Source organism: Schistocerca cancellata, chromosome 6, assembly GCF_023864275.1.
Source record: "Schistocerca cancellata isolate TAMUIC-IGC-003103 chromosome 6, iqSchCanc2.1, whole genome shotgun sequence".
Lineage (NCBI taxonomy): Eukaryota > Metazoa > Arthropoda > Insecta > Orthoptera > Acrididae > Schistocerca > Schistocerca cancellata.
Window position 1 is genome coordinate 209,187,801 of NC_064631.1, and position 14,388 is coordinate 209,202,188.

Here is a 14,388-nt window from a genome sequence, read left to right on the forward strand (position 1 = left end):
GCCACGGTCGCAGGTTCGAATCCTGCCGCGGGCATGGATGTGTGTGATGTCCTTAGGTTAGTTAGGTTTAAGTAGTTCTAAGTTCTAAGGGACTGATGACCTCAGAAGTTAAGTCCCATAGTCCTCAGAGCCATAGAAGGAGAAATGGAAGTCTGTATGGAAGACAAGTATTAGATTTACAGTTTAACAGAGCGTTGGAAGACTTGAGATCAAATAAAGTGTAAAGCTTAGACAACATTCCTTCGCAACTTCTAAAACCATTGAGAAGTGGCAACCAAACGACCATTCAAGTTGATTCGCAAAATCTTTGGGTCTCTAGACATACCATCACACTTTGGATGATTGTCATCCGTATCACACTTCGTGAGTAAAAAAAGTTTCTATACTGGGTTGCTTAAAAAACGAAAAACGTTAATATGGTGGTTTTAATTCTCCATATGTTCTAAATGGAGTGCCACCACTTGATCTCAGCACGCAGAACGTTCACACAACCATGTGAAACTGTCATCAGAGTACATGTTTCGGGTGTCTCCTTGGATTTGGACGTCAGTTACGTCAAAGCATTGACCTTTCATGTGCACTCAAATACCTTGGTATGCAAGCTTCTGTTTTGCTAAACCTATTTTTATATGAGTGATCGAATGTGTTGTGGCGTAACAAGACAGCCACGCCACTCGGAAGTAGCCGAAAGGCACGCGTTAAGCTCACGCAGATGGGCGTGAGGTCTGAAACAGGATACGTAATGAATGCTATAAAGAAAAGTACGTAGCTGCTGGAATACTTAACTTTAATCCATCATTTGTATACAGCATTCTTGATGATACAAGTGAGACTCTCTCTAGAAATGGTTAATGGCGCCTTGCTAGGTCGTAGCCATGGACTTAGCTGAAGGCTATTCTAACTGTCTCTCGGCAAATGAGAGAAAGGCTTCGTCAGTGTAGCCGCTAGCAAAGTCGTCGTACAACTGGGGCGAGTCCTAGTACGTCTCTCTAGACCTGCCGTGTGGTGGCGCTCGGTCTGCAATTACTGACAGTGGCGACACGCGGGTCCGACATGTACTAATGGACCGCGGCCGATTTAAAGCTACCACCTAGCAAGTGTGGTGTCTGGCGGTGACACCACAGAATGTTTTATTCTGTAGTTAATCGTTCCCCTTTGCGACCCACGTATTTCATTATCCACCCTCATGTTACAAACCAATGATCTCAGCTTCGGTTTGAGATAGAGATAGTACATTACCCATAATTATAAGATTATGTTTCGTCTAATTATTATTAACGTATGTTATTGTCTTGTGTACAGTACTGATTTCCTGACGTCGATTTAGGTTTCTGTTGGAAATGATCACAAATTTGATTCGTGAGTTCTCAAATGGTTCAAATGGCTCTGAGCACTATAGGACTTAACTGCTGTGCTCATCAGTCCCCTAGAACGTAGAACTACTTAAATCTAACTAACCTACGGACATCACACACATCCATGCCCGAGGCAGGATTCGAACCTGCGACTGTAGCGGTCACGCGGTTACAGACTGTAGCGCTTCGTGAGTTTTCAAACAAATCCTAAGTCATCTGCTTTGCAAGCCACATTCCATCCTGATTCATTCTGATGCTATTAACGTACATAGTGCTTGACTTAAATTTGAATAGAAAATTTTGATTTTCCTTTGCCTAAGTTGTATTGAAATGGCCAAAGATTTTAAAATTTCACAAAAAGTCATAGGATATGTCAAAGAACTAATAAATAAGTTCATTTGAACGATAATAAGGAAATGGCATGTTTAACTAAGCCACAGAGCTCATAATAATTTAAATTCTATAACTAGTACAAAAAGATATGAAACGTCCTGGCAGATTAAAACTGTGTGCACTGACCGAGACTCGAACTCGGGACCTTTGCCTTTCGCGGGCAAGTGCTCTACCATATTTTTTTTTTTTTTTACTAACACTCTGACCGAACACGCTTTTTTTCCCAGTGTCAGGCTTACCACCTTTGCTGACATACATTTTGTTGTACTACCGCATAAATTGTGTCTACAATGTCCATATGTTGAGAAATAGTGGCTAATTAGAAAATTAATTAATAATTAAGGAAATGAAGAAAACTGAAAATGCCCAAATGAAAGACAGGAAGACATTGCGGATAGTACAGATACAAAAGAAACATGCTCCTGTAGCAATTAAATGAAATTCGCGTCTGGGGCGACACCTGCTCACGACCCGACGTTCGATAGAGCAAGAGAGCCATCTATCGACTCGTTCCCCAGACTTTGGTGTAAGACTGGGTCGTCTTCTCGAAATTAACTAAGGGTCCGTAAGTGTGATCGATGTCTATCTCGGCTTCTTCGTCTATCTCATCTCTCACCCGTCACACCCCATCTGGCCGGTGGGTCGGTAAATGTAAGTCGCAAGTAATTAGCTAAGTCTTGCCCATATCTCCTATGCTGTTGCAACTTCGTGTGTCCATCCAGGAGAAAATGCAAAAAATCAATTTTATCCTTATCCGATTCGTTATACACGTAGCCCACCACCATTCCCCGTACCCACGTCACTGCATTGGTTTTTTTGGACCGGAAAATAAGATTCTTGGGGGAAAAAAAGTGTGTCTGACGAAATTGTGTGAGGGGCGGAGCGTAACAGGAACGCCAATATCTGTTGTGCTAAGTGCCACACTGGAGCCGTCCCACTACATGCTAAACGATGTTCATCAGTGTCCACTGTTGCGCAGCCTAAACATAGTGGAGTGTCTGCCAAATGAATCGCGTGTCGCCGTTGATTCGTTGCGAACTTCCTATTTACCACCACATACCATGTTGAGCGTACGGTAAAGGTAAACGTTCCGTATAACGCGCCATATCTGTCGCCAGTTCTTGTCTGGGTACTTCGTTTCCAGGGTATTCCTGGGACACCGGCGCAGTAAGAGTTGGTATACATCTCGCGTCGTCGGTAGTCGTGTTGTTGGGAAGGAATCTCTGACATAGCTAAGCTCCAAAAAAAGAGACTTGAAATGTGACAGCTTCGGTGAAATATGTCCCACATTGACTGGGGGCAGCATTGAAGTGGGCGCTAGTACATCGGCCAACGCACCCGAGATATTGCGAAATTGACCGCGCCACTGTCGGAAAATCGTACTGACGAATAAGGCCCGTGCCTTTTCATATTAGATTAGATTAGATTAGATTAGATTAATACTAGTTCCATGGATCATGAATACGATATTTCGTAATGATGTGGAACGAGTCAAATTTTCCAATACATGACATAAATAAGTTAATTTAACAACATACTTAAGTTAATACAACAACTCTTTCATTTTTTTGTGTTTTTTATTTTTATTTTTTATTTTTTAAAATATTTTTTTTAATTTATATCTAAAAATTCTTCTATGGAGTAGAAGGAGTTGTCATTCAGAAATTCTTTTAATTTCTTCTTAAATACTTGTTGGTTATCTGTCAGACTTTTGATACTATTTGGTAAGTGATCAAAGACTTTAGTGCCAGTATAATTCACCCCTTTCTGTGCCAAAGTTAGATGTAATCTTGAATAGTGAAGATCATCCTTTCTCCTAGTATTGTAGTTATGCACACTGCTATTACTTTTGAATTGGGTTTGGTTGTTAATAACAAATTTCATAAGAGAGTATATATACTGAGAAGCTACTGTGAATATCCCTAGATCCTTAAATAAATGTCTGCAGGATGATCTTGGGTGGACTCCAGCTATTATTCTGATGTCCACCCAAGATCATCCTGCAGACATTTATTTAAGGATCTAGGGATATTCACAGTAGCTTCTCAGTATACGTTCACTAGACCAAGTCCACCCTCTCCAGGTGGTAGCGTAAGCGTTGTGTATTGGATCTTAAACAGGTGTCCCACACTCACGTAGATTCCGAAAGTTGCTTGTATCCGTGATGCCATTGTGCGCGTTAAAGGCAGTGAGTGAGTCTCGGTGCTAGGTATACGTTAACATAGGTCACCCTCTGAATCATATCCAACGCTCTTAATTTCTGTAACATCACCATTGTCCGCATCAGCTTCAATATGCGTCGGTAGTTATCCGCTCCTGTCCGCTGCACATCCGTGTGGAATGTAACACCTAGACATTTTATGGTCTTAACTAACATGAGCGGGCCTTCCTCCTCCGGTTGTAATCCTCGACCGACATTCATGCAGCGCGATTTCTGTAGATTAGGCACGCTTCCTGCCGCCATCCCGTATCGCTGTATCCATGCCAACGCCGTACGTACTTCGTCGCCTGTCCTTGCCACCAGCATCACATCGTCAGCAAAAGCGCGGCTATGAAAGGTCAGTTGTGGCAACGGCACTCCCTCCAACCGTCTTCGGAGACCATATAGACAGGGTTCCAAAGCCATTGCATACAAAAATATCGAAAGGGGGCAACTTTGACGAACTGACCTTGAAATAACAATGTAGTCAGTGCCCCGTCCATTCACCGAGACCTTTGATCGCACGCCGTGTAACAGTCGCATGATCACTAGAATGAAGGCCTGTGGGATTCCCAATCCGCCCATCACCGCATGCAAAAAGGTATGATCCACTCTGTCGAACGCATGATCGAAGTCAATAGCGACGAGTGCTCCACGCACTCGGCATGCCGCTGCTAATGCGATGATATCTCGGTAGTCAACGAGCGCCGTATGTACGTTACTCTTACCGCCGAGGCAAGTTTGATCTATGAGGAGTCTGTCAGAAATTGAAGACCGTAGGCGGACCCCAAGGATGCGCGCGAAAATCTTATAGTCGCAGTTCAAGAGAGTGAGTGGTCTATAATCTCCTGGCCTTCTGCCACCGCGTGGTTTGGGTATTGGGATGATGATACCCTCCGTGAATTCGGCAGGTATCTCAGTCTGTGGTAACAGGAGTTCGTTGTACATCTGAATCCAGGTCCGTCCCATGAGGTATGCAAAGGCGCGGTAAAATTCAATTGGGAAGCCGTCCTGTCCTGGGGACTTGCTCGGAGCCCCCCTGGCAATTGCATCTGTCAGCTCGTCCTCCGTTACCGCTGTGATGAAAGTCTCTGCATCCAGTGGTGATCCTCTATCTGGCATTTCCGAGATGACATCATGTAGTGTTTCTGGTTCACTTGTACAGGTCCATATAACTGGCGGAAATAGTCAGTAAACACATGAGCAATATCACGCTGGTTCACAACTTGCTGGCCAGTTTCAGAGATTAGTTCCCTGGTCAATGTCCTGCGTCGTCGTTGGCGTTCACGTACTACGTGGTGCATGGAGGGGGTTTCGGCAGTAACTGTGTCCGCCAATCTCGCCCGGACCATTATACCTTCCATTCTTAGTCTCGTCAGCTGTAATATCTTGGCTTTTATCCTGCGCATGGCCGTGTGCATTTCCGGCGATGGTTGTTGGGTCATCAGCTCCCTCAGGGCTGTAAAATAAAAATCAGCCGTCGTGCGGTTCCACTGCGATTTGTCCTGCCCGTATCGTATCAACGTTCTCCGTAACGTTGGTGTTGCGCATTTGATCCACCACTGGAGAACTGAGGTGTATGCTCGTTGGCGGCGACCGCAGGTCTCCCATGCCGCCTCTATCGACCGGCGACATGCAGCGTCACGTAAAAGTTCACAATTCATTTTCCAGGGACCCTTACTCCGCCATATCTTCTGACGCGTTAGTGAAATCGTACAGACGTACGCCATATGATCCGTAAAAGCCGCTGGCCAGATTTCGGCATCCAGTATCGCCGTCCGTAGAGCTCGTGTCACATACACTCTATCAAGTCTACTCGCCGAGTATCCCGTTACAAACAGCCGGCCGGTGTGGTCGTGCGGTTCTAAGCGCGTCAGTTTGGAACCCCGTGACCGCTACGGTCGCAGGTTCGAATCCTGCCTCGGGCATGGATGTGTCTGATGTGCTTAGGTTAGTTAGGTTTAAGTAGTTCTCAGTTCTTGGGGAATGATGACCTCAGTAGTTAAGTCCCATAGTGCTCAGAGCCATTTGAACCATTTTTAAACCCGTTAAAACGTGTAACCCGATCTGTCGCCATGCTGCAGTTCCCAGGTATCCAGAAGCGCCATTTCGGTAATCAACGCACGCAGTTCCATGCATGGCACGTAATGAGGTACTTGGTCCTTTTCGTCGACGACACAATTAAAGTCGCCGCCCACTATATAGTTATCATAGTGTCCAGCGAACAACAGTGCTATCTCTTCGGTGTAAAATGTCGCCCTTTCTCTTCGTTTTGTGGAGCCAGATGGCGCGTATAAATTGATGAAACGAACGCCGTCGACAGTGATCGCTATGCCACGTGCAGAAGGGAGAGAAATGGCGTCCTCCAGTCCTATTCCTTCCCTGGTGAGAATCGCCACACCGCATCCACTTTCATCGTGCACTGAATAATGTGCCTCGTAGCCGTAGAACTCTGGCGGCGATGTGAAACGCACTTCTTGTAGGAGTACAATATCCACGTCCGCAGCGCGCAACATATCTTTCAGGATTTGAATTTTAAGCGGTGTCCGAATGCCATTAATGTTTATCGTTGCAATGCGGTACGCCTGGCGTGTGTTCATCAGTTGGAGAGCGGTGTCATTAAGCGTCTATCTGCACCCCCGGCGCTCCTCACCACACTAAGTTGTTCAACATTTCCCGACCCTTCCCGGCCTCTGGCCAGGACTATCCTCAATCGTCGCGTTCGTATTTTCATTCTGTTTCTGTTGGTCCATTTCTTGCGCCCAGTCACCCAGCATATTTCCGGAACTGGTCGAAAGATGGGAGGCAACGTTTTCACCGCTCTGATGTTGGACAATTGTCATCTCCACTTCTGCCTTCCGGTCACCAGAAGGAGAATTCAAGTTATCGTCGCTGTGTAATTCCTGCACCGTCATCTCGGTATCTGTTGAATCCACTGGTCTCAGGTCGATATTGTCGTTGTCGTCCACTGTCCCCTCGGGACTATGGCTATCGTCAGCAGAAGTCAGTCGACGCTTCTTTCTTCTCTTCGATGAACGCTGTTTCCGTTGCCTTGCTTCCGCATCGGCCGTTTGGGTTGCGTATCTTCCGTCTTGGGCCTGGCCTATCACGCTCTTGGTGGAAGCACTGGCAGCCACCACGGATGAGTCTGGAGCGGCCGTCAGCTGCATCTCTTGTGTGGTGTCCTGTGTCTGCTGTGGTGGAACCGGTGGTCTGAGTTTCATTCCGTTGGTGTCCATGTTCTCTACAGGGCGCAGCTGCTGGTGCCCATCGGAAATCTCCCTCACGTCACCTCTCAGGGCTTCCACAATGGTCAACAGTAAGTCATCTGTTGTGGTGTCTCAACGTCATCCCGTGGGGTTTGCACTAAAGGTCGCTGGAGGCATTCCGAGCGGACGTGACCTTCTTTCCCGCACCCCGAGCAAGTGTGAGGTTGCCCATCATAGATTATAATCGCTCGACAACCTCCTATGTACAAATAAGAGGGGACGTGCTTTCGCAGTTCTATCCGTATTTGTCTCACCCCATTTAAAACCGGGTACGTGGTAAAACTCTTCCATTTTTCGGCCACATGGGATAGAACTGTACCGTATGGTCGAAAGGCATCGGTAACAATTTCAGACGAGACCTCAAACGGAAGTTCGAAGACTCGTATAGTGCGGATCCCCATTCCCGCGTGATCGACCGTAACCGCACCAACATTCCCGTCGGAATGACAGAAACGATACCCGTTCGGTGATCGTTGTAGAAGTCTTTCGCAAGCAGCCTCGTCAACAAGCTTGACGTAGACGACGCTTGAAACGATCGATAAATTGATTCCCACGATTTCCTGTGGATCGATTTTTACCTCTTCTCTTAAGAAACGTTCGATCTCGTGTGCCTTTGGTCGTGTATAGTCGTTCGCAAAACTGAACTTCAAGGTCGTTTTTCTGTACGAGTGTGCCATCTCGTTCTAGACTCACAACACCGCACACGCGAAGCTGCTCCGGCGTAAACAAACAGGCGCGCGCACCACAGCGCGGCAGGCAGGCAACACGGTCCGCACTGTCTCACTGCCGAAGGAAGACTGCCATCTGAGCTACCGAAGCACGACTCACTCCAGGCCCTCACAGCTCTACTTCTGCCAGTCTCCTAGGTAGGAGACGAGATACTGGCAGAAGTAGGGCTGTGAGGGCCGGGCGTGAGTCGTGCTTCGGTAGCTCAGAGATTCAAAAAAAAAAAAAAAAAATGGTAGAGCAGTTGCCCGCGAAAGGCAAAGGCCCCAAGTTCCAGTCTCGGTCGGTGCACACAGTTTTAATCTGCCAGGAAGTTTCATATCAGCGCACACTCCGCTGCAGAATGAAAATCTCATTCTGAGTACAAAAAAATATTTTTCAGCAAGACTAAACACGCTGACTGAGCATTTTGCTTGTCTGACAAGTCTTGTCTTGCTGTCATCCAACGCATTTGACCATTTTAGCACTGCATAATAACTAGGATACGCATGCCACAATGCAGAACATACATGGGGACGACTGCTGATCTCACTTACAGCTTAAGCTGGGCTCTGGTAGTTTGTGTACTCGATGACTGGACTCCAGTCAAACTGTGACGTTTATCTTAGAATGAAAGGTCAAGATAGCAACAATATCCGTTCATTAATCGGTTCATATTGACTGTTCATTCTAATTTAAATATACACTCCTGGAAATGGAAAAAAGAACACATTGACACCGGTGTGTCAGACCCACCATACTTGCTCCGGACACTGCGAGAGGGCTGTACAAGCAATGCTCACACGCACGGCACAGCGGACACACCAGGAACCGCGATATTGGCCGTCGAATGGCGCTAGCTGCGCAGCATTTGTGTACCGCCGCCGTCAGTGTCAGCCAGTTTGCCGTGGCATACGGAGCTCCATCGCAGTCTTTAACACTGGTAGCATGCCGCGACAGCGTGGACGTGAACCGTATGTGCAGTTGACGGACTTTGAGCGAGGGCGTATAGTGGGCATGCGGGAGGCCGGGTGGACGTACCGCCGAATTGCTCAACACGTGGGGCGTGAGGTCTCCACAGTACATCGATGTTGTCGCCAGTGGTCGGCGGAAGGTGCACGTGCCCGTCGACCTGGGATCGGACCGCAGCGACGCACGGATGCACGCCAAGACCGTAGGATCCTACGCAGTGCCGTAGGGGACCGCACCGCCGCTTCCCAGCAAATTAGGGACACTGTTGCTCCTGGGGTATCGGCGAGGACCATTCGCAACCGTCTCCATGAAGCTGGGCTACGGTCCCGCACACCTTTAGGCCGTCTTCCGCTCACGCCCCAACATCGTGCAGCCCGCCTCCAGTGGTGTCGCGACAGGCGTGAATGGAGGGACGAATGGAGACGTGTCGTCTTCAGCGATGAAAGTCGCTTCTGCCTTGGTGCCAATGATGGTCGTATGCGTGTTTGGCGCCGTGCAGGTGAGCACCACAATCAGGACTGCATACGACCGAGGCACACAGGGTCAACACCCGGCATCATGGTGTGGGGAGCGATCTCCTACACTGGCCGTACACCACTGGTGATCGTCGAGGGGACACTGAATAGTGCACGGTACATCCAAACCGTCATCGAACCCATCGTTCTACCATTCCTAGACCGGCAAGGGAACTTGCTGTTCCAACAGGACAATGCACGTCCGCATGTATCCCGTGCCACCCAACGTGCTCTAGAAGGTGTAAGTCAACTACCCTGGCCAGCAAGATCTCCGGATCTGTCCCCCATTGGGCATGTTTGGGACTGAATGAAGCGTCGTCTCACGCGGTCTGCACGTCCGGCACGAACGCTGGTCCAACTGAGGCGCCAGGTGGAAATGGCATGGCAAGCCGTTCCACAGGACTACATCCAGCATCTCTACGATCGTCTCCATGGGAGAATAGCAGCCTGCATTGCTGCGAAAGGTGGATATACACTGTACTAGTGCCGACATTGTGCATGCTCTGTTGCCTGTGTCTATGTGCCTGTGGTTCTGTCAGTGTGATCATGTGATGTATCTGACCCCAGGAATGTGTCAATAAAGTTTCCCATTCCTGGGACAATGAATACACGGTGTTCTTATTTCAATTTCCAGGAGTGTAGCATCAGGTCGCTGTTCCTCCACAGACTATGTTGTCTAAATTTATAGACTGTGAAGTAATAAATGAAATGCACAATACTGTGTGTGTAAAACAATGTCATTTTTATTTATAATTTTGAAGTTGTTCCGCCAAGAAGCGACGCAAGTCAGTTAGCACGCTGTGAACTATTGACGATTTCACGCTGATATTTTGCATGGGGGCTTAATGGGGGCTTAATTATTATTTTATGATTATGCAAACATTTTTTACTGTCTGTCTGGTTACGCAGCCTCGTAACCGGTTGGCCCTATCTGGTATTAGTACGCAATCTGACTGCATAGAACAACAACAAGGAATGAAAGAAAACTTCCGTTAACACAATTAATTAAGTACCCAGCAACTATAAAACCTACGAAACAACGAAACACAAATGTAGCTGTTCTGTGTGTGGAAGTGTGATTCAACGTACACATCTGGCACGGTACTTCCTCAATAAGACAAGATATTTTAGATATCATTTAGACTGAATTAATTAAATAAAACTGAAATACTATAATTGCACATAGAAACCCGAATCACGGTCTAATACATGAACACGAGCCAGATGCTTTGTTGACTGAACCTGTGACCAAGAGGCATTATTGTTTAAGACATTGAAATAATAAAAAAAAGGAATTTTTTACCTTCATATATATTGACGAAAGGCACATTACAGCATCCCTAATCCAACAACATCTGGTGTCTAGCCCATCAAAACAATACTACAAGTTCTGAACAAGCACTCTCCATGGGAACTTCTCAACAACGACACGCTACTGCAACATCTCCACAAGCACTCTCTACCATCGCTTCTCGACAAGAACTCTCCACGACGACTTCACGACAAGCACTGCCTGTGGAGGCGGCTGAATAATAAATACTCTTTGGCGCAATCTCTGGCGCTGTGACTCAGTATAGCCACCTTTCAATTTGTAACCGAGTTCGATTGCCGGGGGGTAGCCGAGCCGTTCTAGGCGCTTCAGTCTGGAATTGCGCGACCGCTACGGTCACAGGTTCGAATCCTGCCTCGGGCATGGATGTGTGTGATGTCCTTAGGTTAGTTAGGATTAAATAGTTCTAAGTTCTAGGGGACTGATGACCACAGCAGTTAAGTCCCATAGTGCTCAGAGCCTTTTTTTTCGATTGCCGGTGTCAGCTGCGCCTCGACGTGCTCATTTGTTGCTGATTTGTTTCTCGGAATCTACACAGTTGTTTCATGCAACGCACATTCAGTGTTTTCCAGCTCTGACTGATGTGGCGGCCAGCGAGATCTGAATAAGCTGAATGCTGCATCCCAAACGTAGCTTAAATTCAAGTCTTCGCTCCGATTCATTAGGTTCTCAGACATCTTTATTTTGATAGTCTTTAATTACGCTGTCCCAGAAACTCGGCACCTGCATCAGGATAAAGGTCTATCCGTACTCCATTTCATGGTCGTACTCGAGGCAGTGTCCAGTGACAGATGATCTGACTGGTTCTTCAACAGATTGATGAAAAGTGCAAGGTACCACAGCGAGTCGCACCTTGTTAAAACAGTCAAGCAAATCAGCTGTTGCCCAGCACTGCCTCTAGATATATTCATAAAATTAAATACAACTAGTTTGGTGGTGCAAGCGGAATGAAGGAGTCTATCGAAATAAAGTTGTCTTGAAACATATTAATCTGGGATGGATGTTTTAATCTGAACGAGGCCTGGAGTCAGCCGCACAATTTATTAAGATCTCAACCATTAGAGCTGAAACACACCAACAGAACGAGCGTTTCACGGAATAACAGCGCTGGTCGCGAAACACAAATAAGCATTAAATGGCCGTCAACGGGCGTATCATGAATCGAGTCGAATTCGGCTGTAAATGTTGGCGCGACACCAGCAAAGCTTTACAGAGCTGTTGGAGTCCAGGCAGCGAATATCAGTAAGAATTCGGCACGCATAATCTGAAGAGGACGGGTGGACCGGTCTGCGAAGTATTGTCCAGAAAAATTAAATAAACAGTTCAGACGTACTCCGAGAAAACCTGAGGGATAACTGAGCTAGTTCAGTCTCAGAAGCTGACAGATTTCAAGATCCATGTTGATTCCTACAGATGAGCTATCGATCTGAAGAATGTAGACCTACGAGAAACGCGCCGCAAATATGAATGCTACTGCCTGGAAAAACATTGGAAAAATGTGTATTTACCCATAAGGAGAACAAGTGTACCCTACTTTTAAGGTAAAACTGTAGTCACCATCTGGCACGCCCTGAACGGTCTACCTGGAGCGCTCGTGTTTGGAATGCGGAGAGCTCACAGGCGCCCTGGGCCGGGCCCGCACGATACCTCGCAGCCCTTATAGAAGAGAAGAGGAGGTCGCTCAGCGGAGTGCATCCCTCCCCACCCCCCCTCCCCCAGCGGCTATGTAACCCCACTTCAGTTCGCCCATCGCCAGGGGCGAAGCCCTCCGCCTTGCTTTTAATGTTGCTCTCACAGAGCGGTGAAAGCACGAAGAAAGGAAGCCACTTGTGAGCGGTTATTTTCACAAGTGGCAAAGTAACAGAAATGGGAAGGAGTCCAAGAAAGGCAGGCAGGGTAGAAAATTGTTTTGATGGGTCGCTACCAGCCACGTCTTAAAGGAGGGCACAACAGTGCTGTCATTACGAAATTTTCTGCCATTAGCCTTCTGGCACGAAGGTACAGGCAATTACAATTTCCTGTTTGAACCTAATAATCGTACACATAGAACAAAACAGTCTCACGTACTAGAATACACTCTCTGAAATTTGACAAATTACTTCAGTGCTGTGAAATTAGTCGAATTATTCTCTTTTGCTCTTAGCGATTACCTGCTCGGGGAGGGAACATAAAGTTTCTAGTTTTCGTGTTGCAGTCGATCAACTTTTCGTCTGTCAGCTCATAATATTTTAATGGAAATAGTTGCGTCAGTTACTGACCCGAGTGAAAGAAGAGTAGTACCGATGAGTGAGATAATGGATCGTTTTTGATTCTGTTGGTTTACTCTTCTTTTCTTTGTTAGTGAGTAAATAGATCCCCAAAGACAGGCGTTTGTAAGAACTTGGAACCCAGTGCGATGACGTCACGCTGAAACACAAGTAGCCTACTTCGGCCTTGTCCCCGGCTCGTGGTCCTGCGGTAGCGTTTTCGCTTCCCGCGTACGGGGTCCCGAGTTCGATTCCCGGCGGGGTCAGGGATTTTTCTCTGCCTCGAGATGACTGGGTGTTGTATGTATTTCATCATCATTTCATCCTCACTCACTCGCAAGTCGCCGTAGTGGCGTTAAAGAACTTGTGGAGCGGCGCCCGAACCGCCTCGCGAGGGGTCTCCCGGCCACCAATGCCATACGCTCATTACATTACTTCAGGCTTGCTCAAGTTAGAGCTTGGCCAATCTAGAAGGAGAGAAGACTTTGTTGACTTGAAAGAAAATTTACTTTCATGGACCAACTTCAAGCAAGCTATAATCTTTAATCAACCTTACATAGTGAGTGAAAGCAGATGTCTGCGTATTGACTGCGACTTGATGCCTGTTGAGCTGATACTAACCATATTTGATGCCTGTGTTGGAAAACAGTTAATCGTTGCAATTTTGATAAATTTGAATTTATTCAAAGACAATTCCATTTTCCACCTTGGCTCTATTATTACCGCACCCGCCTACCTCACACAGTCAGCTCATGACGGAGCTGTGTATACGCATAGTCTTATGATTTTACATAGACACCCTGTGCGCGTGTATGCAGTGTTCGCGAATTAGTGGAGTAACGAATGTTATTTCTTCTTCTGCTATTTTAATTATGTTAATCATTTCAACTGCAGTGAGTTATTTAAAACAAATAATAATAATAATAATAAATATATTGTGAAGCACTAGTCAAAATGCCTATTTCCTTAAACAGGTGTCAACATGATGACCGCGAGTGAGCACGTCATATTATAGTATATTTTTGAGCAATAAAGACTATCTTCCTTAAAGATAACTTACCCCAGAACATTATTCCATATGACATTATTGAGTGTGTATCTGTACATATTTAAATGACATTCAATCTATATGTCCATACATGGTGGTTTTGTAAAATTATGAGGATATGGGTAATCACTTGAAAATTGCATATCACGGGAATCGGCTAACAGTGTGAAATAGATGACTGTGATCCTAATACGATGAACACCGCAAATTGAGTTGTCTTTTAAAAAATTCCTGTTTGCAACATCCGACATGAAAAAAGTTATTAATTCAGTAGGTTTCAAACCAGTTTAAGGAAACTGCTGTCTCTCGTTGGAGAGATTGGAAATACATAATAGAATTGTTACGGTACGGAATA